This window comes from Gastrolobium bilobum, unplaced genomic scaffold, assembly GCF_033153095.1.
Source record: "Gastrolobium bilobum isolate Gb01-03AN ecotype WA unplaced genomic scaffold, APGP_CSIRO_Gbil_v1 utg41169, whole genome shotgun sequence".
NCBI classification, from domain to species: domain Eukaryota; kingdom Viridiplantae; phylum Streptophyta; class Magnoliopsida; order Fabales; family Fabaceae; genus Gastrolobium; species Gastrolobium bilobum.
The window spans coordinates 275,980-283,960 of NW_026897122.1; the positions used below are offsets into that span (position 1 = coordinate 275,980).

The 7,981-nt window shown below is 35.1% G+C and overlaps 1 non-coding gene across 1 annotated transcript; it reads right to left on the bottom strand.

The window, feature by feature from the left end:
* Window positions 1–6,324: 6,324 nt before the first annotated feature.
* LOC133304382 (small nucleolar RNA R71) lies at window positions 6,325–6,430 on the bottom strand. The gene has a single exon (XR_009750595.1). It is a non-coding gene; the product is annotated as a small nucleolar RNA R71 (small nucleolar RNA).
* Window positions 6,431–7,981: the final 1,551 nt, after the last annotated feature.

Below are 7,981 nucleotides of genomic sequence, written 5' to 3' on the forward strand. Positions count from 1 at the left end.
TTAACAGGAAGAAAGATTTGACTTTTGTTTAAAAAAAATGAAAGATTTGAATTTTGTACAAAAAAAAAAATATTAAAATTTCTCATATTTTTGAAAACAAAATATACCTCTTATACATATATAAAAGATCATATAAAAAGAAAAGAGAAAAAAAAATTAAGCTCACATATTTTTTATACAGAGAAAATAATTTTATCTTTAACACATAAAAAAATTAAACCAAAAGAAAAAAAAAAAAACACGACTTAAACTCCTTTGATGTTATTCCGTTAGAACTCGCATCCTATGAGATTTTGATTTAAGTTAATTTTAGCAGCGCGCATTGCAACTTGGATGACAAATTAAATTTGTCTTGTCCCGTGGACTTTTGCTGTGGTGTCTTTGCTGATTTAATTTAGGGTAAAAGAGTTCTGCTGTTAGTTCATAAGTGTTCCCGTTATATCATACACTCATCCAAATTTTTTAGTTTTTCTTTTTTAAGAAAAAATTGTAAGCCCCGTCATATCTTTGTCTCTTATGAAGCACCGACATTTTAAAATTCTTGACGTGTCGTATCCGACACTTTTTGACACTCTGACACTTCTCGACACTTCAATACTCGTTGCTTATATAGCACCGATACGACACGCGACACGACACGACACGACACTCCGACACGTCAATCTTAAAAAATTATGAATTTCGACACTCAAATAAATGAAACTAAATTAATAATACCCATCAACACGTTTTAAAGATGAAAGCTTTAATAAAAAAAATAAGAATCGGGATGAGAGAGATATATAGTATCAGATAGAGAGATCAAATCATATTAGAGAGAGATCAGAGACAAGGAGATACAACAAGAGCGTGAAATGATGCTGAGATGATCTCTTATCTACTTAAGGGGAAAAAAGACAAAAAAAAATAAAATTGATATGATCAGGTGGAAGCTTTATTAATATATTTTATTTATTTTTTTAATTTTTTTTAAAAATTAAAAAAAAATTAAAAAAAATGTCATTTGGCCGTGTTGGACACGATCAAGTTCGCGTGTCGGATTGGTCAACGTGTCGGAAAAAGTTGACTACGTGTCCGACACTGTGTCGGAGCGTGTCGGACACGACTCTCCCTGTTTTTACAAGTGTCCGTGCTTCCTTGCTCGTTGCAAAGACTCAAAAATGATTCAAATGTTACGTTGCGTTACATTTTGAGTTCCAACTATTAGATTTGTTCGATTACAATTATTATTTCATTGAGTTTAATATAAACATTTGGGATATCTTATGTTTCTTTGCAAAATTGATGGGTATTATAAGTTTAGCTTTATTTTTTTGTTAAATTATTGAATATTAAATATAATATACACTATATAAATTAAAAATATTATATAATATCAAAACGTGTCCTAACGTGTCAAAATTTAACTTTTTTAAAATTAACGTATCGGAGTGACGTGTCGTGTCGTATTCTATGTCCTGTGTCGGTGTTAGTGCAACATAGTTTGTCTTAGATGCAGAAGAGGAAGCTTTGCAGCAATCTATGTAGCACTGATACCGACACGGGACACATGACACGATACGACACGACACTCCGACATATTAATTCTAAAAAATGTTAGATTTTAACACGTTAGGACACGTTTTGATATTAAAATATTTTTAATTTATGTAGTGTATATTATATTTATTATTCAATAAATTAACAAAAAAGGAATTTAAAATTATATTATACATAAATTTTGCAAAGAAACATAAGATATCCCAAATATTTATATTAAACTCAATAAAATAGTAATCGTAATCCAACGAATCTAATAGTTGAAACTAAAAACTCAACGCAACGCAACCTTTAAACCTTTTTTTGAATTTCTATAACACTTGTTGGAGTGTCGGAGTGTCCGAGAGTGTCAAGAAGTGTCAAACACGACACGTCAAGATTTTTGAAGTGTGAATGTTTCATAAGCAGCAATTGCAGAGATGCAAAACCCTTTAATTTAACTAGCTACTTTATGATTGTTGTGTTACAATTCTGCCCATGAATCTTGTCCCCGCCTATCAATTAATCAAAGATAATTTAAATCTTCTTAACTAATTCTCTTAATTATTAAATAGAGATTATTAAATATTTTTATTATTAAGATACTAAATGCATTAACTTTTTCTTTAATTTTAAGTGAATTATTAAGGTATTTAAAGAAGATATATCATTTTCAACCAAAAAAAAGAAGAAGGTATATCCTTACTCACTAAGCACTATGAGAATATTAACAATGTCATTTTTTGGGTACAAAATGAGGCCTATTGCCCAACAATGTCATTTTTAGTGGGGGAACCTAGTAGACAAAACCCATTATTTCCCCTTAATCTAGTCACCTCCCCCACCTACCTGTATTAGTCATTCTGTTTGTTTGCGTTACAAACAAACATTACAAAACAACTGTTAGTTGCTTTTGCCCTGTCACTCTAGGCAAAAGAAGGAGATTGATCTAAGATAGTTTATGATGAAAGGTAAAAGAAAAAAATAAATAAATTTGATTATTTAATTTTATATTAATAATAAAATTAAAGAATATTTGTTACTCAATTATTTTTAAAAGTTCTTTAACTTTTTATATATATATTCCTTATGCGCGTGTATGCTTAATTAAAGTTAATTTAATTACGTTTATAAAAAAAAGTTAATTTAATTACAGATCCACCGAATATTCATGTAGCAATGAATCTGACGAATATCTAAAGATCAAAATTAAATCGAAGGAGAGAATATCCTAGTCATAGAAATTTTTTATGTTAACTTGAAAATGGTAGAATATATTGAAGAATGACAAAATATGAAGCCTTTTACATGATTTGTGCTTCCACTAAGATGAGGTATTTTCTGCAATATAATAACTCCAAATTGCATTTTTATTTATCCCAAATCATAAAAAAAATGGGTATATTCCAAATGGAGAGGGGCCGGCATAAATATAATGTGCATGGCGTCGTGTCATCAGCTCGATAGGTGATAAAACATATGAATTATATATGTATTTTACTGAACACCTCAACATCAAATATCCCTTTCCATTTTCCATTCCTAAAAGGACCTTAACATTAAGGTGGGCAGTGTCAATTAATACGTACTTGAATTAAAAGGAACAATATCCCCTAAAGATGAAAGGAAATGGGACATTGTCAAGAAATAAATTGGAAAAAAACAAGCGGAAGGGATAATTTATTCAATACTCAAGATTAAGTAAACGGCAAATTCCGGTAACCTTACTTTTGCATTTTGACAAAGAGGCTGCTTGAAGGTTCACTCTCATTCAAGTCTCGGTATATCACCTAATTCAGTATTTTTGTAATATATTTTCTAATTATATTTATTTTATTCCTTCTATTTTGGCAATTAATGTCACATGAGCTCTACTTATTTCTATACTTTCAATATATTATAGGACTACGGAATATTTACGTAGCAGAAGTATGATGTAATTGATGCGAACAAAGAATCACCATACAGAAGAACAGAAAAAAAAAAAAATCGAAGGAAAAGATACCGAATGTAAAGAAAGAAAAAGAAAACAAGTGCAATGCAAGCCAAGATAAAAGTGATACAGCAATTTAATATAATGTTGTGCCACCTACCAATGTGGCTGCGTTAGAAAGTACAAACACATACAAGGACAAGTCCTAAGGACTATGGTTTGGCATTCTTATCCAACCAGAGGAATCAAATCTATAAAAATATCACCACTATAGTACTTCTTTGTATGCTTCAATAAGTACAAGGCAAGCATGAGCGTATGAGTTGTACTCAACCTACTTTGAATTTAAAACTCTCTACAGTTCCACGATTGGATTATGCGATTAGGCATGCCGTATTATAGATATAAGTTTAAGGATCAAGTTTAAGAATGTAATTTAGATGGAAAACATTATATTTACAATCTATTTTTATTTGTTGTAATAAAGAAGGGGTAAAGCCTCACAACAGAACAAAACTAAGAAACTATATCTAAAGAAAACCTATTGGACATATTCTATTGCAGAAGATCCGCAAGCTGTGGTGAGAGACTATAGAAAACATTAAAGTTGCTAAGCCCGTCATGAGAACGAGAAGTAAGCCAATGAGCACAACTTTTGTTCTCTCCATTTGTATGAGAACACTTCACAATACAATCGTCTAAAAGCCATTTTTGAATGTAGGACACAAATTGGGAATTTCTGGGATCATCATGACTATCATGAATCACTGAGAGAGCATTCACTGCAACGCATTTGATGTGCCTCTCGCAGGTGTAGTTTTCTGTGTTAAAATTGATAAGAATTGAGTCATAAAAGAGCAACTTAAATACATATTTGCTAATTATATTGATTCTTTCTTTTCAATAATATTTCTCACCTATTGGTTGTGTTTTTACAGGAAAAAGAAGTGAAAACTATAAAAAGCCTGTTAAACGCAATTACAGACGGGTGTAGCACACTACAAATTCCAGCAGCATGGCGCAGACCGGCACCACACAAGCGCACACCCGCACCAGTATCCGGATTTCACAGCGGTGTTTTGCAAGTGGCGCCAACTGGCGCCGAAATCTGGAAAAACAAAAAATGTGTCAGTAGCATGGCGCCACTTGGCGCCAAAATGGAGCCAAGTGACGCCAAAATCAAGCTTAGTGGCGCCAAAATCACTTTGCGAGGAATTTGTTCCGGTTTTTCAATTCTGGCAGTGGCGCGGCGCAAACTTGCGCTACACCAGCGCCAACTGGCGCCGGGTTGCGGGAAAATTATTCCGTGTTGTCCTGGGGGTATTTTTGGAAGAAAGAAAAGAGGCTTATAAATAGGATCCTTATGACAGAATTGGGGAGGCAGACCTATTCTACTGAGAGAGACGACGGCGGTGCTCCGAGAGGAATCTGAAGATCAAGTTTCTTTCTTCTCCTTCTCTTTAATTTTATGCTTTTATTGAATATTGAATTTTTAATCATGATTATGTTTGGCTAGTACTTTTTATTGTAGTTAGGGTCACAAACCCTATGTGAACCCTTGTTACGCGGATTGATTTATAATTGCTCGTTTATATAATTATCTTTATCTCTACCCTGTTCGTATTTTATATTTTCTTTATTAGAATTGATCACTCTAATAGTTGATAATAGTCTGAGGGTTAGAACCCTAGATAGGAATATTGGGATTTTCATCCTGAAATGGGGTAGGATAACAGTTCGTATGCATGCTAGGAATAGATGTGTATTGAATTGCGGATGCCTAAATTATTAAGTTCATCGCTTAATTTTCATGAGGGGTTGCTAAGGGATTAGGATTCCAATTGAGATTAAAGGGTTAAATTGCCAAGGGATTGGGAGTTAACTAATTATTTTAGATAATAATTTATCCGAGTAATTTTATAAATGAATATTGTAAATCAATCCAAAGTAATAAGTGGGGATCATAAGGTGAGTGGACTCTAGCTACAATGTTTTTCTCTTATTTTCTCAAACCAATTCTTATTTTTATTGTCTATTTCTCATAAGCAAAAATTACAAAAACAAATCTTTATTTTCAGTTCTCAATTCCACACAATTCGACAATATTTGTCACAACCTTTGAACTCTTCCATTCTTAAAAGGAACAATTAATTGATATATGATCACAATCCCTGTGGAGAAAAACTTTACTTATTATTATATTACTTGTGCGATCGGTATAATTCCCGCGAATCATCAAGTTTTTGGCGCCGTTGCTGGGGATTGGCGTTTCTTATATCAATTAATTTTGATTTTTAAGATTGGATTTTTTTTTTTAAATATTTGAACAGTGCTACTAATCTCTTTTCTGAGTTGTATGTGAGGTAAAGAGCCAGAATTTCCACTTGATTTGGAGATTACCAAGACTGAAAAGAGATACAGAAAACTTGTTCGACAGACGCTTGCATTCGATAAGTTAGAAATTTTTTCTGAAGAAGCACACACCATGGCAGGGAACAATGAAGAGGACAATCCGCTCATGGATACTATCCTAACTCCATTATTCAACAGGCCCAATGCGAGCATTGTTCAGCCAAATGTTGCCAACAATTAGGAGCTCAAGTCCTCTCATATTCAATTGGTGGAGAGAGCTCAGTTTGGAGGAGAGGAGAGTGAAGATCCTCACCGATTCGTTGACAGATTCTTGAGGATCTGTGACTCAACCAAACACCCTCAAGTGTCGAACGATGCGATCCGGTCGAGGCTGTTCCCTTTTGCTCTTAAGGGAAAGGCTCTTAGTTGGTTGGAGAGGCAGCCTGCAGCAAGCATTGCAACCTGGGATGATTTATCACAGAAGTTCTTTGCTCAGTTCTTCTCAATGGAGAAATACAACCAGATGGTGAATGATATCACCAATTTCACTCAATCTGAGGGTGAATCAATGTGTGAAGCATGGAACCGGTTCAAGGATTTGATGAGAAGGTGTCCTCAGTATAACCTGACTGCTGGTAATCAGGTTAGAATCTTCTTCAATGGTTGCAAATCTGAGGTTCGGATGGTGTTGAATGGTACAGCAGGAGGCACTATTAAAACTCTGAGAGCAAACGAGACTCTTGAGCTGATTGAGAGGATGACTGCCAACGAAAACCAAGTGTTGTCAACAAAGCCTAAGAGAGGTATCCTTCAACTGGAAGGTAATGATGCGATGATGGCTGAAAACAGTTTGTTATCTCAGCAGGTAGCAAACTTAACATCAAGGCTTGACAAGATGCAGCTTGCTAGTGTTCAGACTAAAACTGCTATTGTTGTGTGTGAATATTACCAGGACAATCATGAGTCTAATGAATGTCCTTTGATGCCTTCTGATTCACCTCAACAAGTACAATTGAATGGCGTTTGGTATGATCAAAGACCTCCACCACAAAATACTCCAAGAAATTAGAATTTTCCTTCTGGAAGTAGCAATTTTCAGAGGAGAGGTCAAGGAGGTGGTCTTGATTATAGTTCTAACAATTACCTGCAGCCTCCACCAATCCCAAACAAAGAACCTTCTGATTTGGAGAAGCTAGTGGGACAAATGGCTCAACACTCCAATGCTTTCATGGAAGAAACTAGGGCCAATACTAAAAACATGAGTGCTTCTATCAGGAATTTGGAGAATCAAATTGGCCAGCTGGCTAAGCAAGTTGCTGATAGAACTCCTGGTACCTTCCCTAGTAACACAGTTACAAATCCCAAGGAGGATTGTATGTTTGTCACAACTAGAAGTGGTAAGGTGGTAGCAGCTCCAGAAAAGCTGAGCACAAAGGTGAAAGCTAATGAGAAGCTTAAGGCGGTTGGGGAGCCAGAAAAAGATGAGGTGATTCCTTCTGATGTTAAGGCACCTCTTCAGAAAGGTGAAGAAAAAGAGCCACCTATTGTTGCTGAAAAGAATAAATTTGAGCTGAATCCCGAATATGTGAGAGCCATGGCACCTTATCCTGAAAGATTCAAGAAAGATGCCCAGAAGCAATAATATGTCAGGTTCCTTGATATATTCAAAAAGGTTCATATCAATCTTCCATTTGCTGAAGCCTTGGCTAATATGCCCAATTATGCCAAGTTTATAAAGGACTTGTTGTCAAGAAAACACAAGCTGCAGGAATGCCAAACGGTGACACTCACTGAGGAGTGTAGCGCTATCATTACGAAGAAGTTTCCTCCTAAGCGTCATGATCCAGGGAGCTTCAATATTTCTGTTGAAATTGGTAACACCAAAATTGTCAGGGCATTATGTGATCTAGGGGCTAGCATTAATTTGATGCTCATTTCTGTTTGTAATTCCTTGGGGATCACCGAGTTGAAGCCTACTTTGGCATCTCTTCAACTTGCTGATAAGTCTGTAAGGAAGCCTAGTGGAATAATAGAAGATGTTCTTGTGAAGGTGGACAAGTTCATCTTCCCTGCTGATTTTGTGGTGCTGGACATGGAAGAGGGAGCTGAGATGCCTCTTTTGCTGGGTAGACCTTTCTTAGCTACATCTCGTGCCATGATTGACGTTGAGAATGGGAA